This window comes from Parambassis ranga, unplaced genomic scaffold, assembly GCF_900634625.1.
Source record: "Parambassis ranga unplaced genomic scaffold, fParRan2.1 scaffold_24_arrow_ctg1, whole genome shotgun sequence".
NCBI lineage: Eukaryota > Metazoa > Chordata > Actinopteri > Ambassidae > Parambassis > Parambassis ranga.
Genome location: NW_021144797.1, coordinates 2334107 through 2357113, shown reverse-complemented (window position 1 = coordinate 2357113; position 23007 = coordinate 2334107). Strand labels below are relative to the sequence as shown.

The following is a 23007-nucleotide window of genomic DNA, read 5'->3' as shown; positions in this document are numbered from 1 at the left end:
AACACAAATAACACACACTGCATAACCCACCACAAAACAAACATATCACAACTCATAGATACTGACCTCAGTGTTTTCCAGCTCTTCTTTAATATTCTTTAGGTAATTGGCCATGTTCTTCTTTTGTTCCTTGTTTTTCTCCAGTTTGTCTTCCAGTTGTGTCCGCTCTATCTCTTTTCTACAAATCTGTTGACATCATCATGACACAGCACACAGTGAATCAAAATTCAGATACCGAAAACCGATGTGCAATAACATTAAGAAAACACAATCTAAAGTGTAAAGTGAGGACCTTTTGTCCATACATACATATCTGACACTTAACAAGAAAAAAAGATTCAAATGTTACATTTTATTTGGAAATTTCAGCTGCTCTTAAATATTTAAAATAATGAATTGAACAGTAACCGTGGTGTCACTGCAGGAGGACCGTGTGCACAACCTGCACTCAGTCAAAACAAACCTCATCAACGGTTTGTGTTACAACATTATTCTTCAGTGAGTAATTTTAAATGACCCACATGATGACACCCAAAAACAAACAGAGAAAAGGAAGCTAAACACGTCTGTGCCATTAAACATGTTAATAATAAGTTTCCTCACCTCCTCCAGTAAGGCTTTGTTTTCAGCGTTGAGCTCGGGGACAGCATAACGGCTACCCCACCCCACTTCAGCCAAAACTGGGTCGAGAACATCAGACATAGATTCCATTTTAACACCGCGCCTAACAAATGCTATGGAAAGCAACAACGCAGTAATTCTCAGCAATATCTCTTGACTCCGGCTTTATACAGCGTCTCTCTGCCGGTTGCTAGGGCTCAGGTCTGTTGTCAGTCGCCCCTAGCAAACCCCCCGTTCGGCATGTCGCCACAAGGAGGCAGCGCGAGACCAGAATTAATGCTTCCGGTCAGCTTGTAAAATACATTTAAGAAGTAATTTCATAGTGTGTCATATAACTTTTTTTTCTGCAGTTCAGGCTGTGGCAGATGAGATCAGTTGTTTTTCTGCTCTCTGGAGCTCCGGTTGGTACGAGATGGTCATAAATTCAGACTAAGGACAGCAAAACCTCTGACCTGATAAAAGCCAGATTCTAAAGGAATGTGTTTTTCTCCTGAGTACCCCATGTTATGGTCATCCCTAGATCAGACTCACAACCTATGAGATTTGAGGAATTGGAGCTTTACCTTATTAGGGAATAAACACTAATAGTCTATTCGCTGTATGACCCAGGGTCTGCAGGGAGATAGTAGATGCCCCTGTGGGCCGGCAGGCAGGAACGCCCATGGGGTATATCAATGTGTGAATTCCATGTCCAGTTGTTGTTGCGTTGCTCGTTGTTGCTGTGTGGTTGTTTGTTTTTGTTGGTTGTCCTGTTCTTGTGTTGTTCTTCTTTGGTTCTTTGTGGTCAACAACCCAGAGCTCTGTGACTCAGAATCTGCCTCATTGTTCAATAAATTGTAATCTTGAGACCAGAATTTATCCGCTCCTTTCTCATAAACCAACTCGGGAGGGGATCAGAAGAAACAAGGGGAATTGACCGTTTTTGACCTCCCCATTTTTTCCAGTTTCTCACTAATATTGCTTTATTCTTTATAGACCAGACTGGAGCTCTGCCAAGCAATTACTGGGAGATTTCAATTTCCTTAGGCGTCTGACAGACTATGACAAGGATAATAGCAAACCTCAGATCCTGCTGAAGCTGCAAAAATACATCAACAACTCTGAGTTCCTACCTGAGAAGGTCTGTTTGAATTTCATGTCCAACATTTGGACATGATCTATCGGATCTATCAACAGAACTTCTCTTATCTTTTCTTTTACTTAAAGTAAAAAAAGATTAGAGTTCAGACACTTGGGCAGTTTTGTAGTAAATGTCATAATGTCAGTATTGGAATGGCAATGTAATTTATATCCTTTATCCACTGTACTGTAGGCTATGTAGATTTAATGATATATATTCTGAAAAAATAGATGGAATTTGACACAGTTTGTTTCAGTGTGCTGGGTGTAATACTTTATCATGTGCTGCTTTTAGGTGGAGAAGGTGTCCAAAGCTTGCGGGTCGTTGTGCATGTGGGTCATAGCTATGGATCTTTACTCCAAAGAAAGAGAAAACGTGGTTAAAGCACAGGTCAGTCATAAAGAGTGCAGTTTATTATTACTGATACACATGCACATTTGCAATATTTCTTCACAGTCTTTCTGCTGTCTGTTCCTTTGTCACTTTGGCTATTCATCTGCCATGCACCGCTCTGTGTGACTGGTCTGCATACTCTTCTCCCGCTACCCTTACCTACGCAGGCAGAGCTGGATACAACCAAGAAAACACTAAGGGAAAAGCAACAACAACTTAAGGAGGTGGAGGGTCAGATGAAGGACCTACAAAATGGCTCTGACACAGGCTCGACTGGACAGAGCAGGGAAACTGACTTCTGCTCTGGGGGACAGCAGATACGCTGGGAAAAAAATGTTGCAAATCTTGAGCAGGACATCAACAGTGTTGTGGGAAATGTATGCATTGCAGCTGCCTGCATTGCCTACTATGGAGCCTTCACTTCCCACCATAGACAGCTGGTAGGTACAGTGTGATGGGATGGTTTAAAACCTTTAGGGCCTCTGTGATAAAGTGTGCAGCTGGTATGGCCAATGTGAGCCTGGTCTAGAGTTTTTTTTTTTAGAAACATATTGTGAAAAAGCAGTAACAGCTAATACCATATACCCTGTTTACTCTTGTTCCCCAGTGGATTAAGCAGTGTCAGAAGCTAAACATACCCATTAGTTCCCCCTTGAGCCTGATCGACTTTCTGAGTGATCCATATGACATCCTCCAGTGGAACACTGAAGGGTTGCCCTGTGACACTGTATCTACAGAGAATGGAATCCTGGTAACCAAAGACCATCGCTGGCCTCTTATGATCGACCCACAGGATCAGGTGGCGTAAATTAATTCAGAGGACATATGTATTCTATGAAAATAGAACCTCCTTTCAGACACAGTCAGAGACAAAGTCACAGACTGGCCTCCGCCCCAGCATACCTAACGCAACAATACCAAGCTTCCCTTCATACAGTAGAAAGGACACCAACCAGCTCGTTCAGCATTGCAAATTTGCACTAAATTAAGATATTTTCACTGCTTCCTTATTGTGTTTCCATGTCTGATCATGTTTCCTTGAATGCTGTAGGTAATACACTTGGCATCAGCAAGTGTGCACCAGAGACAGTTAGGTCACTATGGAGTCTTGGAATTCACATTCAACAAACCTTTGCTCACAAAATCCCAAACGGCTATCAACTATAATAGGTATTTATGTGCTTTCCAAGAAGCACACGTTTGGAATAAAAACAGTATCGCACACAAGAACCTTTGTGAATCCTTCTGCCATTGAAGCTACATATTGGGCAGTATAATGAACGCCTGGCATCAAACCGTGTTTCTGCAGACATTAAATCACCTGCCAGCTACACCTGTGTGCAATGCCCTTTTGTTCAACACCAGCCAGGAAAGCAGAAGGACCCTGTGAATGCAAGGGTTTACTCCAGTGTTTATTCAAATCAGGGGTTGCATGGTGACTGTAACGGCCGAATAAGTCTGAGGAGCGTTTTTGTTAGACAGAAAAAACAAAGGTTACTGATGATGCAGAGTGACATGACAGTTAAATCTTCATAAATTAATGAGTGTTTCATTAGAATTGTAGTGTGTGTGATCCTGGCTTCGATTGATGTAAAATGTGTCTTTTGGCATGTACATTTGTTTCTGTTTTCCAGAAATGTATTAAAGTTACAATCATCAATTTCACTGTGACTGAGTCTGGCCTGGAGGACCAACTGCTCAGGTAGACACAAGACAGATATTGAATTCTGACCAAACTTTAAGACTCACATTCACAACCTTACCCTTTTCCTTCTCTTTTCCCCCTTTCTTCTCCTTTCTCTACCTCCAAAACCCTTAAATTACAACCCTGCAACTTGTTTCTCTCTTTAAAGTGATGTGGTGCGTCTTGAGAGTCCACATCTTGAGGAACAGAGCAATAAGCTGATTGTTCGCATCAACTCTGACCGCAATCAGCTGAAAGATATCGAGGACCGCATTGTTGAGCTTCTCTCTAACTCTAAGGGGAATATACTTGACAATGAGGAGCTCGTTCAGACTCTCCAGGAGTCAAAGGTGGGGATCTGGCAGAGATCATACCTGTCATCATTTTCAACTGTCTGATCGTTTTCCTATGTTGATGAAGATTCTCAGTCATCCAGGTCATCATACGTAGAGAAGGTTGAAGCAAGGCGTCTGGACTTGTAGAGTTTTGTAGAGTTGCTTGGATGAGCAGCGAAACGTCTTCTAGAAAACTCTACAAGTCCAGACGCCTTGCTTCAACCTTCTCTATCGTTTTCCTAATTGTAATTGAAACTTTTTGTTGTTCTTGTTCTAGTTGTCATGCTCCTCTTTCACTTCTTTTGTCTGTTTTTTCTCCACTATCTCCAGGTGACATCAGAGGCCATAAAGCATCACCTGAAGGAGGCAGAGGGGGACTCCTTCCTTGTGTATCTTGGGGAGTCCATACAGGCGTGGAGTGGCTTCCCCAGGATACAGTCGGAAGTAGAGCTTGCGGTTGATGATTTGGTCTCAGTTCTAGAATGATTGCTGCTGGGAGTTTGAGCAGACAGCTGTTTACAGGGTCTAAATTGGAATAAAGATTCTACAATCCTGTAAATGCAAACATCCAATCTACTGAAGTTCAAAGATGTGGGCTCGTCCGGGATTTGAAAACAGGACCTGTGAGGAACTGGAACCACTTCTTCATCTGAACCATGGGGATGCCAATTTATAACACCTGAAACCACCTCCACTGTCTGCACACACAGGAAGTTCACCCTGAATCAATGCTCTCTGTTTCAGTTAACCTGTCTGCACAGAATTATTCTCTGTAACAACATGTAGAGCCCGGATAGTTCAGGCTAATTTTCATATCTGTCCAATGAGAGACAATTATCAGAGGAGAGGTTCTGCTTCTCAGGAGGGTCACACCCTAATACAAGACCACTTCCTGTTATGCAACAAATAAACTTTATGATTCAATGTTGAGCTAATGCCACAGCCACAAAAAGACATTTCTCCCAGCTGCTAGACAGCAAGCCTTATCTAGACATGGAGGACAGCCTCCTCATGGAGGACAGTGATATGCAAAGTGTTCAGTCTTTGTTGACACAAAGAAATCTTTGCACGTATCTTTACCAATGTCAAACTGCTGACAGTCGGCAGGGTAGAGGAGGAGAAGAAGACCCATGAGAAGCAGGTTCCATGGTGTAATGGTTAGCTCTCTGGACTTTGACTCCAGCGATCTGAGTTCAAATCTCAGTGGAACCTTTAGTTTAGTTTGGACAGTAATACTGGTGTCCTTTCTACTTTCTCTAAAAATTCAGGGCTCATTTTGCAGATTTCCAGTCAGCATGTTGTAACTGAATAACAGAGTGTATCAGAAGGAGAAGTTACATAAAGATATAATTTAAATCTCTCTCCTAAATGACACCTTAATCTGGGATTAATAATGAGTATAAAAGTAGCTGAAGACATAATTTAGTATTATAACACATACCTCCTTTATAGGGCTGTCTTGATAACTGCCTCTCATTTCCACCTGTTGTCTGCTCCATTTGCACAACAGCAGCTGAAACTGATCCACAATCAGTGTTGATCCTAACTGGACAGGCTGGTTTCACACAAGTGTGACTGACTTTTTGGGGCAATATTATAACAAATACTTATGAGACAAGATATATAAAAAGAAAGGTCAGTGCATCATGACTTCAGCTCCATTCAAAGCTTTAGGAGGCTTCATGGCCTCCATCACTCCATAAGACTGTTCCATCTGTTCTGCATCTCTGATATGTGCTGGGAGGTGGTGGCTTGGATGTTTCACTGCAGCTCATCTAGTAATAATGTGTAACACATATATGAACATCAAGCTGATCATGTCATGCTAAACTGAGTCCTTGGAAGAGCAGAAGCTGTGAACAGACCTCATGGAGCAATGGTAGCACGTCTGAGTCCGGATCAGAAGGTTGCATGTTCAAATCATGTCAGGGTCACTGGTTTTATGTAATTTAGTCCTCTTTCTGTTCACACCAGGTCCACTAGAGCTCTCAGACTCCTCCACTGCACTGAATTCTGGGTAGTCTTCACTTGAAGCAGAATGTCGGCTTTCTCCTGTGTTTTCTGGTTAAATTACTGCACATTCAGGGAAAATAGAGTTAGGGTTAAATAGAGCAAAAAATCCTGAGTCATCGATCTGCATTCGTTTAGAGGGCCGAAAGGGAGCAAGTGTGAAAACACCCTAAATTTTAATCTTAAGTGGGACCAACACTCCCCCGAGTAGCTTCTTCAGTTCTGCAGTGACAATGTTCTTCCTCCAGCCAGTTGTTGTCTTTGTCTTGTTGTCTGTGGATCTTGTTTTTGTGGCTTTGATGACAGCCCAGCTGGGATAGCCACAGGTTTGCAGGGCCTTCCTGATGTGATGTTGCTCCTTCTTCTTCTCCTCTGAGCTGGTCGGTACAGTTTGAGCTCTGTGCTGCAGCCATTGCGACAGCCATCGCACCTCAGAGTGATCCAGCAGTGCCTCATGTTCAGCAGCATACAGTGAGCAGCTTTAATCTCTGGATTGACAGACTTAATCTATGCAATAACTTGCAGAACAGAAAGTCTTCCAAAATATCTCCTTTCCAGGGATAGCACACCAAAACTATCAACTGAGCAGCACTGGAGATGCTCTGCTCTGTCGATTCATCCAACTGAAAGGAACATTTCTTACATGATCGCAGTCTATCCAGCAGCTGTGCCTGAATGTCAGCTGAGAGATCTTCTGTTCTCCTTTTCAGTTTATTAGCTGCCTCTGTGCCAAGCAGAATCTCACACCAGTCAGATCTCTGTCCACCTGTACAGTCACAAAGCCGGGGGCAGCGACGCTGTTTTCCAGGATGTCTGAGTGCAGTCCTTTTTTTCTAGCTCTCAGGACGGGAGCTGTATCCACCCTGAAGGAAGGCGCCAATAGATTTTTAATAGATTTTTGTGCGTCCCTCAGTTTGTCTTACCACCCTGTCACTCATTCCCTGTCTGTCTATAAAAAATGTACTGTTCCTTTAAATGACATTTTAAAAAAAGAGGTGACATCACTTAAGCCTTTGGACCAGTGAAATTCAAAAGCAGGCAAGTTCCCACCTCATTTTTTGTTGATTATTTGTTGCTTTTGTATTTTAGACGGGGTCCGTCGAGCTTAACCTCACCACCCCGTCACGTTGAATTGATAGGGAAAACAGTGTTTTATCACTTTTCTTCCAGTATTAATGAAAAGAAGATCATATTTCAAGTTGAAAAGTACATATGCCAAGTTAGCTAGCTGACCACATGGTGAACTGCAGCCATTTTAGGTTGAAATTTACCACCCTGTCACATTTTTTACTGTGACGGGGTGGTATTACATGCAATCTAAACTAGAAAACTAGTTAATTGGAGCCCACAACCTGTAGGTTAATATGCCATGAATAGGAAAGATCAATGGCATATATTATTAGTGTTTTTAATGTAATATAATCACTTTTCTTAAAACTTATCTGTTTTGTTCTTCTCTCTCTCTCATCCATTTAGTCCATGGGCCAGATGAGATATCGGTACCACTCAAGGTGGCAAAGGTTGCTTATACTTTTTGAAAAGATACATGCCTGTAGTCAACATTTTGGTATGATAACCCTTCTGAAGTCACAGCTAAATTATGGTTATCAGCTGTTAAAGTTACCTTCCCCCATTGAAAAAATGCATTTTTGACACAGGTCCATATCTTGGTATTGGCCCTTGTTAAGGACATAATTCAATGACCTATATTATTATGTTTGGTATCATTTTAAAGGGGACACTCTGGGCTTTCATTCAAGTTCTTTTGTGAATACTTTTGACAAGGACAGTAGACACTGGAGCTCTTCAAACCTTTTATTACACACATTTTCCTGCCATTTCTGCCTAAATCATCTTTTGTCATTTAGTCCTGTGGCATCAGGAAGCATGAGAGATACAAAATACAAACACTAAAATAATGGCACAACTCTAAGGATTCGGGAAATGTATAATTTACCCATATTATCTCATTCTGAGGGGGTGATTTTCAGCCTTATATCAGGTGGACAGTTATTCTCAGAAAGCAGACCAAACAGTGAGCAGACCAGATTCAGTGAGATTACACTCATTTTATCCATGTCTTCAAATCAATGGCAATACAGAATAATCATTTATCTCATAGTGAGGTTACAACTATACAACTTAAATAAGTTATTGTATTTACATATATGATATATTACTACATTGGGTAGTCTGTTTAATCTGTATGAAGTACAGTAATTGCACTAGCGAGATTCTTGCAAGCAGGGTGACCTTATCCCGTTACAATAGACTCATTTACCAACTTAACAATATAAATGTTATATTTTGAGCATTTTAAATGTAGTTCAGGTAGTTAAATATAGTCTACAATACAACTGAATTTAGCCCAGGAGCAGTTTATTCTGTGCTGGGATAGGCCAAACCTAAAAAATTAGCCCTACCAACAAGCCAACCTCAAATGGCAGAAACTAAACAACCACTCCACAGAAGAATGGCTCAGCACAGGAGAGCCACCTCCTCAGGACAAGACTCAGCTGTTCACCTCCACCTCAAAGACAAAGGACACTCCTTTGAGGACAACAATGTTCACATTTTAGACAGAGAGGAAGTCAAGGAAGCCATCTATGTTAAGCTGGTAAAACCTTCTCGAGGTGGTGGCCTCATCTTTTTACCACATACAAAGCAGTTATTTCATCCATTCCCAGGAAGTTTCACTCCAAGTCACATGCTAACAGCAAGAACAATGGGCTGTCTACCAGCAGTCTCATAGTCGTTAGCCAGTCATTAGACACACCTGGAACAGGCAGCCAGATCATCACAGGTAACTATGGAAACATTTAGTGCTATTGTTTGTGAGTTTTATCCAGACCACCCACTGAGGTCTGCAACCACATATAAACCATGTTTCCCCACCAACAGATCAACAACTGATGAAGCTGCTTGGATGAGCAGCGAAACCTCTTCAGGAAAACTCTACAAGTCCAGACACCTTGCTTCAATCTTCTCTACAAACATGCCAAAGCAAACAGTTTTTACCAACAATGTTACACACTGAGTTTTGAAGGTCTTAACCACTAGTCTGGAATGTTTACGACATGTGTGAAAAATTGTAATTCACGTGTGTTATTTCCCATAGACTCCCATGTTAAAATGTCCAACTTCACAGCAGAAATGAACATGTTTACAGCCTGGTACAAAAAAACATTCTGGTCTCAAATGATAGGTTCTCTTCTAGTGTCAATTGTATGGGGGGTGAATTTTTTTTTACAACTCACTTGTTTTAATTCAAAGTCAGCTTTATTGTCAAATCTGCTATATGTGCTGGACATACAGAGAATTGAAATTGTGTTACTCTTCACTCCATATATAACATATAACTAAAAACTTGTGTAAGTGTAAAAAAATGTACCTACAATGAGGCACACACAAAATACAAGGCACAAAATGAAGGCACAATGCAGTAAGAGTGCAGAAGATGTATAGTGCAAGACAGTGCAGTTGGCATAATGTAAACAGTCCAGGAATGGTTTAAGCAGCTTATATGAGACTGGATGACATGACTAGGGTGCAAGAGAATGCACAGGGTAAAGTGGCTGGTGCACAGAGTTCCTAACTTGGGGGGGTTCTTTTGTAGAGGGAAGGGGGAGAAAGTGGGGCACAGCCGGGAGAGAGTTCAGCTTCCTGACAGCCTGGTGGATGAAGCTGTCCCTCAGTCTGCTGGTCCTGGCCCGGAGGCTGCGCAGTCTCTTTCCTGATGGCAGCAGACTAAAGAAGCGGTGTAAAGGGTGGGTGGGGTCTCCTGTGATGCGGAGGGCCTTTCGGATGAGACGGCTGTCGTAGAGGTCTTGGAGGGAGGGGAGAGGGACGCTGATGATCCTCTCAGCTGCTCTCACTATGCGATGAAGCGTCTTCCTGCAGGTGGTGGTGCAGGCTCCGTACCACAGTGATGCAGCTGGACAGGATGCTCTCAACAGCCCCTCTGTAGAAGGTGCACAGGATGGAGGGAGGGGCTCTGGCTCTTTTGAGCTTGCGGAGGAAGTAGAGGCGCTGCTGTGCCTTCTTGGTCAGGGATGCAGTGTTGTTAGTCCAGGAGAGGTCCTCAGTGATGTGCACACCCAAGAACCCCGTCGATGGTCAGAGGGGTGTGCTGACTGTGTGCTCTCCTGTAGTCCACAACCATCTCCTTTGTCTTCTCCACATTCAGGGAGAGGTTGTGGTCTCTGCACCACTCGGCCAGAAGGTGCACCTCATTCCTGTAGACGCCTTGCTTCAATCTTCTCTACGTATGATGACCTGGATGACTGAGAATCTTCATCAACATCTTCCTGTAGTTTGTTTCATCTCCACCGGAGATGAGACCCACCACAGTTGTGTCGTCCACAAACTTCACAAAGATGTTGGAGTTGTGTATCTTTGAAGAAGAACTTGTTTCTGTCACAGCTCAGGGTGGCCTTTTATTGTGGGCAGTTTGAGGTACACCTGTGCACTAATCATGATGTCAGATCAGCATCTTGATGTGGCACACCTGTGAGGTGGGATGGATTATCTCAGCAAAGCAGAAGTGCTCACTATCACACATTTAGACAGATTTGTGAACACTGTTTGAGAGGAATGGTAATATTGTGTATCTGGAATGAAGTTTAGATCTTCAAGTCCATCTCATGAAACATGGGAGCAAAAACAAAAGTGTTGCGTTTATATTTTTGTTGAGTGTATATGTGTTACACATTATTACTAGATGAGCTGCAGTGAAACATCCAAGCCACCACCTCCCAGCACATATCAGAGATGCAGAACAGATGGAACAGTCTTATGGAGTGATGGAGGCCATGAAGCCTCCTAAAGCTTTGAATGGAGCTGAAGTCATGATGCACTGACCTTTCTTTTTATATATCTTGTCTCATAAGTATTTGTTATAATATTGCCCCAAAAAGTCAGTCACACTTGTGTGAAACCAGCCTGTCCAGTTAGGATCAACACTGATTGTGGATCAGTTTCAGCTGCTGTTGTGGAAATGGAACAGACAACAGGTGGAAATGAGAGGCAGTTATCAAGACAGCCCTATAAAGGAGGTATGTGTTATAATACTAAATTATGTCTTCAGCTACTTTTATACTCATTATTAATCCCAGATTAAGGTGTCATTTAGGAGAGAGATTTAAATTATATCTTTATGTAACTTCTCCTTCTGATACACTCTGTTATTCAGTTACAACATGCTGACTGGAAATCTGCAAAATGAGCCCTGAATTTTTAGAGAAAGTAGAAAGGACACCAGTATTACTGTCCAAACTAAACTAAAGGTTCCACTGAGATTTGAACTCAGATCGCTGGAGTCAAAGTCCAGAGAGCTAACCATTACACCATGGAACCTGCTTCTCATGGGTCTTCTCCTCCTCTACCCGGCCGACTGTCAGCAGTTTGACATTGGTAAAGATACGTGCAAAGATTTCTTTGTGTCAACAAAGACTGAACACTTTGCATATCACTGTCCTCCATGTCTAGATAAGGCTTGCTGTCTAGCAGCTGGGAGAAATGTCTTTTTGTGGCTGTGGCATTAGCTCAACATTGAATCATAAAGTTTATTTGTTGCATAACAGGAAGTGGTCTTGTATTAGGCTGTGACCCTCCTGAGAAGCAGAACCTCTCCTCTGATAATTGTCTCTCATTGGACAGATATGAAAATTAGCCTGAACTATCCGGGCTCTACATGTTGTTACAGAGAATAATTCTGTGCAGACAGGTTAACTGAAACAGAGAGCATTGATTCAGGGTGAACTTCCTGTGTGTGCAGACAGTGGAGGTGGTTTCAGGTGTTATAAATTGGCATCCCCATGGTTCAGATGAAGAAGTGGTTCCAGTTCCTCACAGGTCCTGTTTTCAAATCCCGGACGAGCCCACATCTTTGAACTTCAGTAGATTGGATGTTTGCATTTACAGGATTAATCTTTATTCCAACTTAGACCCTGTAAACAGCTGTCTGCTCAAACTCCCAGCAGCAATCATTGTAGAACTGAGACCAAATCATCAACCGCAAGCTCTACTTCCGACTGTATCCTGGGGAAGCCACTCCACGCCTGTATGGACTCCCCAAGATACACAAGGAAGGAGTCCCCCTCTGCCTCCTTCAGGTGATGCTTTATGGCCTCTGATGTCACCTGGAGATAGTGGAGAAAAAACAGACAAAAGAAGTGAAAGAGGAGCATGACAACTAGAACAAGAACAACAAAAAGTTTCAATTACAATTAGGAAAACGATAGAGAAGGTTGAAGCAAGGCGTCTGGACTTGTAGAGTTTTCTAGAAGACGTTTCGCTGCTCATCCAAGCAGCTTCATCAGTTCTGATGAAGCTGCTTGGGTAAGGTTGTGAGAGTCTTAAAGTTTGGTCAGAATTCAATATCTGTCTTGTGTCTACCTGAGCAGTTGGTCCTCCAGGCCAGACTCAGTCACAGTGAAATTGATGATTGTAACTTAAATACATTTCTGGAAAACAGAAAAAAATGTACATGCCAAAAGACACATTTTACATCAATCGAAGCCAGGATCACACACACTACAATTCTAATGAAACACTCATTAATTTATGAAGATTTAACTGTCATGTCACTCTGCATCATCAGTGCCTTTGTTTTTTCTGTCTAACAAAAACGCTCCTCAGACTTATTCGGCCGTTACAGTCACCATGCAACCCCTGGTTTGAATAAACACTGGAGTAAACCCTTGCATTCACAGGGTCCTTCTGCTCTCCTGGCTGGTGTTGAACAAAAGGGCATTGCACACAGGTGTAGCTGGCAGGTGATTTAATGTCTGCAGAAACATGGTTTGATGCCAGGCGTTCATTATACTGCCTGATATGTAGCTTCAATGGCAGAAGGATTCACAAAGGTTCTTGTGTGCGATACTGTTTTTATTCCAAACGTGTGCTTCTTGGAAAGCACATAAATACCTATTATAGTTGATAGCCGTTTGGGATTTTGTGAATTCCAAGACTCCATAGTGACCTAACTGTCTCTGGTGCACACTTGCTGATGCCAAGTGTATTACCTACAGCATTCAAGGAAACATGATCAGACATGGAAACACAATAAAGAAGCAGTGAAAATATCTTAATTTAGTGCAAATTTGCAATGCTGAACGAGCTGGTTGGTGTCCTTTCTACTGTATGAAGGGAAGCTTGGTATTGTTGCGTTAGGTATGCTGGGGCGGAGGCCAGTCTGTGACTTTGTCTCTGACTGTGTCTGAAAGGAGGTTCTATTTTCATAGAATACATATGTCCTCTGAATTAATTTACGCCACCTGATCCTGTGGGTCGATCATAAGAGGCCAGCGACGGTCTTTGGTTACCAGGATTCCATTCTCTGTAGATACAGTGTCACAGGGCAACCCTTCAGTGTTCCACTGGAGGATGTCATATGGATCACTCAGAAAGTCGATCAGGCTGAAGGGGGAACTGATGGGTATGTTTAGCTTCTGACACTGCTTAATCCACTGGGGAACAAGAGTAAACAGGGTATATGGTATTAGCTGTTACTGCTTTTTCACAATATGTTTCTAAAAAAAAAAACTCTAGACCAGGCTCACATTGGCCATACCAGCTGCACACTTTATCACAGAGGCCCTAAAGGTTTTAAACCATCCCATCACACTGTACCTACCAGCTGTCTATGGTGGGAAGTGAAGGCTCCATAGTAGGCAATGCAGGCAGCTGCAATGCATACATTTCCCACAACACTGTTGATGTCCTGCTCAAGATTTGCAACATTTTTTTCCCAGCGTATCTGCTGTCCCCCAGAGCAGAAGTCAGTTTCCCTGCTCTGTCCAGTCGAGCCTGTGTCAGAGCCATTTTGTAGGTCCTTCATCTGATCCTCCACCTCCTTAAGTTGTTGTTGCTTTTCCCTTAGTGTTTTCTTGGTTGTATCCAGCTCTGCCTGCGTAGGTAAGGGTAGCGGGAGAAGAGTATGCAGACCAGTCACACAGAGCGGTGCATGGCAGATGAATAGCCAAAGTGACAAAGGAACAGACAGCAGAAAGACTGTGAAGAAATATTGCAAATGTGCATGTGTATCAGTAATAATAAACTGCACTCTTTATGACTGACCTGTGCTTTAACCACGTTTTCTCTTTCTTTGGAGTAAAGATCCATAGCTATGACCCACATGCACAACGACCCGTAAGCTTTGGACGCCTTCTCCACCTAAAAGCAGCACATGATAAAGTATTACACCCAGCACACTGAAACAAACTGTGTCAAATTCCATCTATTTTTTCAGAATATATATCATTAAATCTACATAGCCTACAGTACAGTGGATAAAGGATGTAAATTACATTGCCATTCCAATACTGACATTATGACATTTACTACAAAACTGCCCAAGTGTCTGAACTCTAATCTTTTTTTACTTTAAGTAAAAGAAACGATAAGAGAAGTTCTGTTGATAGATCCGATAGATCATTTCCGAATGTTGGACATGAAATTCAAACAGACCTTCTCAGGTAGGAACTCAGAGTTGTTGATGCATTTTTGCAGCTTCAGCAGGATCTGAGGTTTGCTATTATCCTTGTCATAGTCTGTCAGACGCCTAAGGAAATTGAAATCTCCCAGTAATTGCTTGGCAGAGCTCCAGTCTGGTCTGTAAAAAATAAAGCAATATTAGTGAGAAACTCTGGAAAAAATGGGGAGGTCAAAAACGGTCAATTCCCCTTGTTTCTTCTGATCCCCTCCCGAGTTGGTTTATGAGGAAGGAGCGGATAAATTCTGGTCTCAAGATTACAATTTATTGAACAATGAGGCAGATTCTGAGTCACAGAGCTCTGGGTTGTTGACCACAAAGAACCAAAGAAGAACAACACAAGAACAGGACAACCAACAAAAACAAACAACCACACAGCAACAACGAGCAACGCAACAACAACTGGACATGGAATTCACACATTGATATACCACATGGGCGTTCCTGCCTGCCGGCCCACAGGGGCATCTACTATCCCCCCTGCAGACCCTGGGTCATACAGCGAATAGACTATTAGTGTTTATTCCCTAATAAGGTAAAGCTCCAATTCCTCAAATCTCATAGGTTGTGAGTCCGATCTAGGGATGACCATAACATGGGGCACTCAGGAGAAAAACACATTCCTTTAGAATCTGGCTTTTATCAGGTCAGAGGTGCTGCTGTCCTTAGTCTGAATTTATGACCATCTTGTACCAACCGGAGCTCCAGAGAGCAGAAAAACAACTGATCTCATCTGCCACAGCCTGAACTGCAGAAAACAAAGTTATATGACACACTATGAAATTACTTCTTAATACATTCAGTATCCCCAAATTACTTTGATTTTCTATAAAACTTCCTAACACATAAACACTTATGAAAATCACATTATTAAGTGATAAACACATTTAAACATGAATACTTCATGTTAGGGGCACACTCCTATATATCTGAACACACACTGCAGAATCAATTCTTTCACCCTACACTAGACAGGCTGATTTCACACAACTGTGGCCAGATCAACCTGTCTCTGGCAACAGATTAAGTACCACAGGCTTTTAAACTGCTGTGATCTTCAACCTCACCTTTATTTCTAAGATATTTCAAAGGGTGGCTGCAAGTCAGTCCACCTACAGCACCGGTCTGTTTGAAGTGTTCCTGGATTCAACAATAATCTGTTTAATATCACAGACCAGAGTGAAATCAAGTCCTTTTGAGGCAGAAATAAGCCCCTGGACTCACTGTGGGGCCACAGTCACTTTTTGATGAAAACACCAGTTTTTGAGGTTTATTATTTTAAAGGGGTCTTCATGGTATAAATGTGCTGGCTGCATCATAAGTTCTTGTTATTTAATGATAGTTAATTATAACTTCCTGGACCTGCAGACTCTTTGTCTTCATATGGGCTGAATGAAGGGAGACTAGCACAGATTTGACATGTGTGACTTCCACATGCTTTCCTACCATGAATGGAACAAGTCAAGCAGCACATGATGTGTTTGTGTAACACTGGAGATGTTAGCTGTACATGTGCAGAACAAAGACATGACCCACAGCAGACCATCATGCCCTTCTGATCAGTTTATTGAGTCTGTTTGTGTCCACTGCTTTCAGTCTGCTGCCCCAGCACACAACATATATAGATATTCAGGCCTAAAAAAATCCTTCAAACTTGGCACACATGTATAAGGCTGTATGTATATTGTACTGTATGTACATGTATATTCCTGCGATTGAGTCCTGTGAATTTGGTGCCTGTGTGTCAAAGTATTGCTGAGAAATTGCTGGAAATACGGTAAATCAGGTTTGGCTTTTCCACATTCAAGCCTGTGCCATTCAGACACAGAATGGCCAAACCTCCAAAATTGGCTCAGAACATTAGCTCTGGACCCTGGACATGTTTGCAAAGTTTCATGTCTCTAGGCCACTCAGTTAGCTACTTAGCTTTAGCAAGTGGCTAATGAGCTGGAACAAACATTTTGTCACTCAGTGGTGGGAGTTGAACAACCTAGTCAAATATCAGCCTGACATTCCTAGAAGAAGAGAATGTTTCTTCATTGGAAGGAGGCCTGAGGTGTGTCACATGATTTCTGAGTTAGTGCTGGAAATCATGTTTGGATCCCTACAGGGTCTCTGTAGGACCCAGAGGACAGAGAGTCCCACAGTGCAGACAGGCCCCCCTCTCAAAGGGGACAGGCAGGACATCTGGCCGGGGGAGAGGGAGGGGCCGGGCGCGGCCGGGTGCTTTTGGAGGGAAAGACAGTGCAGCAGCTCATTCTGCTGCAGACAGAGGGAGAGAGCAGACCATTCTGAGAGCTCCAGCAACTGTAAGTTAAGCTAGTTTCTTCTTCATGCTAATAGCTTAGCATAGATCCCTGTGCAGGTCAAAACAGCTCATATTACCAGTGTTGATGCATGTACTTTTATACAGCTTCAGTGATTTGATTCTGCAGGATCTGTAGCTGTAAAATTACAGCTGAAAAACTTTTCTGTAGCAGAAAAAGTCAAATGATCCAATCTAGGCCACCTGCATTGCTGCATTAATTTCAGATTGCAACCTTTCTCCCAGTTTTTCTTTGATGTCAACAGGCATCAAGTAGAAGCAGAGATATATGATATATTAATGCTGAATCAATCTTGAACCCCTTTTTCTTTCAGATGACAAAGCCTAAGCAGATGCTGACATGTCCTGTATGTGGTGGGACCTTCTGGTACGCCTCCAGGCACCTAATGAAGGCCCACCACATACAGAACACACAGGAGTGCACCCTGGTCAATGGTCTGGCCACAGGCCATATAGCCCTTGGCTGTGTGCAGTGCCAGTGGGGACGGCCTGCACCAATTGCAGGGAGCTGGCGGCCAAAAACCGGGCTCTTCGGGAGAAGCTGGCACAGCTGGAGGTGAGTGAAGGTTAACAGTATGGCTTCACTTCTACGTAAATTGTATTCACATACAATGCACTTCATCTTCTCTCTCTACAGAGAAAGCTGCAGGGGGCTGGAAAAGAAGAAACCCTCTGCTCCAGCCACTGAGGCAAGTTGTTCCCCAGCAAGAATTTCACCAGCAGGAAAATGCCAGGCTCTGATCTAATGTTTCTTTTACAGCCTCAGTCATCATCCAGCTCTGGTGAAGATTATATGGTAGAGGAGGGGTGGTGGGATCAGGTGCAACAGGAGGCAGAGTTAGCACATGTGGAGGCTGTGCAGGCACCGGTGGAGGTGGAGCCATGCCTCCTGAAGAACCAACCCTCTGCTTCAGCCACTGAGACAAATTGTTCCCCAGCAAGAATTTCACTGTCACCGGCAGGAAAATGCCAGGCTCTGATCTAATGTTTCTTTTACAGCCTCAGCCGTCATCCAATGGGGGTGTGGCGGTGCCGGCAGAGGTGGAGGTGCCTGACTTTGACGGCGGGGAGGACAGGGCTCTAGACTAACTTTTTGCACTGGTTGCACTGGTGCGCCTAACTTTTTTTCTTAGGTGCACCGGCACAAAATTTAGGTGCACCGCATCACACTTCCATATATTTTTGTACGCATCAGTACATTTTGTACATACATATCATCTTAAAATGAGTTTGGACCTTGTATAATGAACAGTTACATAAAAAGTATTTTAAATACTGATAAAGTACTGATAGTACTCATTCAATAATTCAATACTCATAGGTCGATCTAGGGATGACCATAACATGGGGCACTCAGGAGAAAAACACATTCCTTTAGAATCTGGCTTTTATCAGATCAGAGGTGTTGCTGTCCTTAGTCTGAATTTATGACCATCTCGTACCAACCGGAGCTCCAGAGAGCATAAAAACAACTGATCTCATCTGCCACAGCCTGAACTGCAGAAAACAAAGTTATATGACACACTATGAAATTACTTCTTAAATGTATTTTACAAGCTGACCGGAAGCATTACTTCTGGTCTCGCGCTGCCTCCTTGTGGCGAACGAGGGGTTTGCTAGGGGCGACTGACAACAGACCTGAGCCCTAGCAACCGGCAGAGAGACGCTGTATAAAGCCGGAGTCAAGAGATATTGCTGAGAATTACTGTGTTGTTGCTTTCCATAGCATTTGTCAGGCGCGGTGTTAAAATGGAATCTATGTCTGAAGTTCTCGACCCAGTTTTGGCTGAAGTGGGGTGGGGTAGCCGTTATGCTGTCCCCGAGCTCAACGCTGAAAACAAAGCCTTACTGGAGGAGGTGAGGAAACTTATTATTAACATGTTTAATGGCACAGACGTGTTTAGCTTCCTTTTCTCTGTTTGTTTTTGGGTGTCATCATGTGGGTCGTTTAAAATTACTCACTGAAGAATAATGTTGTAACACAAACCGTTGATGAGGTTTGTTTTGACTGAGTGCAGGTTGTGCACACGGTCCTCCTGCAGTGACACCAGGGTCACTGTTCAATTCATTATTTTAAATATTTAAGAGCAGCTGAAATTTCCAAATAAAATGTAACATTTGAATCTTTTTTTCTTGTTAAGTGTCAGATATGTATGTATGGACAAAAGGTCCTCACTTTACAATTTAGATTGTGTTTTCTTAATGTTATTGCACATCGGTTTTCGGTATCTGAATTTTGATTCACTGTGTGCTGTGTCATGATGATGTCAACAGATTTGTAGAAAAGAGATAGAGCGGACACAACTGGAAGACAAACTGGAGAAAAACAAGGAACAAAAGAAGAACATGGCCAATTACCTAAAGAATATTAAAGAAGAGCTGGAAAACACTGAGGTCAGTATCTATGAGTTGTGATATGTTTGTTTTGTGGTGGGTTATGCAGTGTGTGTTATTTGTGTTGTCTAGGCTCTGTGTGAGGCAAAGGAGAGAGAGATAGAGTTAGAGAAACACCTGACAGCCCTCGCGGAGAGAGAAACTAGCCGTCTGACTCAGGACACGGCTAAGAAGCTCCTTAGGAGAGAGGAAAAACACGCTGGAGGTCCGAGCCTTTCATAAATAAAAAATAGAAAAGAGAAGTAGCTATAGATTGTGATGCCACAATAACATGTATCTGTATCCCCAGAACAACATTTTCAAGGCCAAACAGAAGCTGGAGGAGTTCAGGCAGCAGATGAACTGGGACCAGCAGACAATGGATTGCATTTTGGAGGAGTCAGCAGGCAAATATGAGGACACGATGGCCATCAACAAATACGCTCAGCAAGATGAGCAGAGGATCAAGGTAAAGAGATGAAAACATCTCTCTTCTGCAGCACTAACAGCTTTGAGTTATCATCAGCTAACAGCTGTCTAACCTCCCCTGGTGCAGTCGCTCATTCTGGCGATAGAGAAGAAGTCTGTGGAGGCCAATGAAAAGCTCAAAGCACTCGATAAAGAGAAGACTGAGACAAAATTAGCCCAGGTAATGTGTAAAAACACAGCACATCCATGGTGTTATTACTAAAAGTATGTGTAGGCAGTTGTGGTTTCCCATTAAAATCCCTCTGCTGTCGTACCAGCTTGCATTGGATAAGGTGACAGAGAATCTGCAGCAGGCTCACCTGGAGACACAGCAGCTTACCCACCTGTGGGAAAACACTATCAAGAACATGAAGTAACAAGATGCTGAGATGCAGCAGTGTGCACTGGTAAAGCATGGGACATTAAACATCTACTGGTCATTCATTCTAGAGTGAATTCACACAGGAGTCTTTTCTTTTAAATTATTATTGCAGCAACTTGCAAAAGCCAACCAGAAGCTGAGGGAAAACAGGGCCGCCATTGCAGAGAAGAAGCACCTGATGGAGATCCAGAGGAACAACAGGAAAGAAACCGAGAGGAAGTCAGCGGTGGCCAACAAACAGGCAGTAAAACTGCAGCAGGAGCTGAAGGAGCAGGAGAGTGACTGTGGCAGGCTGCAGGATGAGGTGCTGAATGTGGACTAATAATAAACTGCCTTCATATTGATATTATTATAAGTGAACTGACTCTCGTGTGTCCCGCAGCTGAAAAGCTGCAAAGGCAACCTAGAGAGAACAACCTCTGATGTGAAGATGCTGACGTCCCACATATCCACGATGAAGAAGGACATCCAGGACTACAATGACAAGTCAGTGTATCACAGCAGGGCTCTGTGTGTGTATTGACTGGAGCTGTGGTAATGTACTACACAATGTCTGTTTTATGTTTCTGTGTATTTTAGACTGAAGGAAGCCAAGATCCACAATGCTGCGCTGGAGGAGAAACTGAAGGTTGAAGTAGATTTTCCTCAAAGCTAAGAATGGACCTGACAGAAAGGCTGTATGCACTGTGATTTTAAACTCATGGGTTCCCTATCAGGACAGCATGGTGGAGCACAAGTTTATGAAGCTAGAGGTGGAGCGTATGAGGGATCTGCTGTACAACAAGGCAGACGGCGTGCTGTCTTTGGAGAAGAGGAAGCTGAACCTGCAGAAAGCTATGACAGAGAGGGAGGATGAGATCAAGGTGTACAAAGAGCCAGCAGCTGAAGCTCGGTGAACAGGAGAGGCAGAGACTCAGGTAAAAAAAAAACAAATCACTCAGTTCTCAAAGGTTTGTCACATCACTCAATGTCAATCATTGTGTCTCAGTGCTGAACTCAATGAGAAACTGTCCAAGACTGAAACCATTAAGAAACATTTTGAGGTTGTGACCCTGACCAAGGCAGGTCCTGAGGCGGAGGGGGAGCAGTCACAGGCTTTTCAAAAGGAGAAACTCGACAGAGCCACAAAACAGGTTTAAAATCAACCGCTCATTTCATGATGCGGCAGTAAACACAGGGGGTGTTGTGTGTGTATACAGAACACCACCTGTTTAATTCTGTAATGTCCTGCTGTTTTCCAGTGCTCCAAGCTGACCAAACAGATCCGCTCAGCAAAAAACACCAAGAGTGAGACTTTTGAAGAGAAGGACATTAAAGTGACAGAGATGAAGGAATTTAACAAGGTTATTGACAAGATGCTGAATGAGGCCATGGAGAAAATCCCAGACGTCAGACCGGCGCTGGAGAAATACTTCCTGCAGGTGCAGAACAGCTCAAACAGCTCAAACAGCAGGACTAATGCAGCCACAGCAGCGTACCCTTTAATGCTCCTCTCTATTACCCCTCACAGGCCAATGTGTCTCTTCCACCTCCTCCTTCAGCTCCTTCCACCCAGCGGAGCTTCAGGACAAACTCTGCCCGCAGCTCGACCACTTCCAGGTCAGACTTACCCTGAAATGGGTCACACTAGAATACTACACTGATAACAGTTCACCTTTAACAGTCAGTCAGCTCCACAGCTGCAAGGTGTTGGTGATAAAAATGCACAAGATGAATACGACTATAAACAGAGTATAACGAATCGGACTTTGCAGTGCGCAGTGCGGACCAGTGCAGCCTTTGCAGTGTGCAGTGCGGCCTTTGCAGTGCGCAGTGCGGACTTTGCAGTGCGGACCAGTGCAGCCTTTGCAGTGCGGACTTTGCAGTGCGGCCTTTGCAGTGCGGACCAGTGCAGCCTTTGCAGTGTGCAGTGCGGCCTTTGCATGTGCAGTGCGGCCTTTGCAGTGCGGACTTTGCATGTGCAGTGCACCCTTTGCAGTGCGGACTTTGCAGTGCGCAGTGCGGCCTTTGCAGTGTGCAGTGCGGACCTGTGCAGCCTTTGCAGTGTGCAGTGCGGACTTTGAAGTGCGCAGTGTGGACTTTGCATGTGCAGTGCGGCCTTTGCAGTGCAGCCTTTGCAGTGTGCAGTGCAGACTTTGCAGTGCGGACTCAGTAAATAAGTGCGTGTGAGAAAAATGTGCGGGCCGCACTAACACTAAACTTTGATGTCAAGTGGGGGGCCACAAAATATCGGCTCGTGCAGTGCGGACTTTGCAGTCCGCACTGCAAAGTCCGCACTGCGCACTGCAAAGGGTGCACTGCAAAGTCTGCACTGCGCACTGCAAAGGCTGCACTGCAAAGTCCGCACTGCGCACTGCAAAGTCTGCACTGCAAAGGGTGCACTGCAAAGTCCGCACTGCACACTGCAGAGTCCGCACTGCAAAGGCCGCACTGCGCACTGCAAAGGCCGCACTGCACACTGCAAAGGCTGCACTGGTCCGCACTGCGTACTGCAAAGTCCGCACTGCGCACTGCAAAGTCTGCACTGCAAAGTCCGCACTGCGCACTGCAAAGGCCGCACTGCACACTGCAGAGTCCGCACTGCACACTGCAAAGGCTGCACTGGTCCGCACTGCGCACTGCAAAGTCCGCACTGCGCACTGCAAAGGGTTTGATTGTTGTCACCTGTGTCTTGTTAACTCTTGAACAGAGCCATTGCTTGACACTATAGGGGCCCTAGGCGAGAAGGTAACACTGGGGCCCTACGGGCTACTAGATTCTATAGAAATGCCGCCCCAAACACAAAGACATGTACAGTGATG

General features: G+C 43.7%; 2 non-coding genes and 1 pseudogene across 2 annotated transcripts; 2 read left to right on the top strand and 1 right to left on the bottom strand.

Moving 5' to 3' along the window:
- The first annotated feature begins 5293 nt into the window (after positions 1–5293).
- trnaq-uug (transfer RNA glutamine (anticodon UUG)) lies at positions 5294–5365 on the top strand. The gene has a single exon. It is a non-coding gene; the product is annotated as a tRNA-Gln (tRNA).
- Positions 5366–11446: 6081 nt separating this feature from the next.
- On the bottom strand, positions 11447–11518 carry trnaq-uug (transfer RNA glutamine (anticodon UUG)). The gene has a single exon. It is a non-coding gene; the product is annotated as a tRNA-Gln (tRNA).
- A 7195-nt stretch (positions 11519–18713) lies between these two features.
- Positions 18714–21794, top strand: LOC114430569 (coiled-coil domain-containing protein 39-like; annotated as a pseudogene).
- Positions 21795–23007: the final 1213 nt, after the last annotated feature.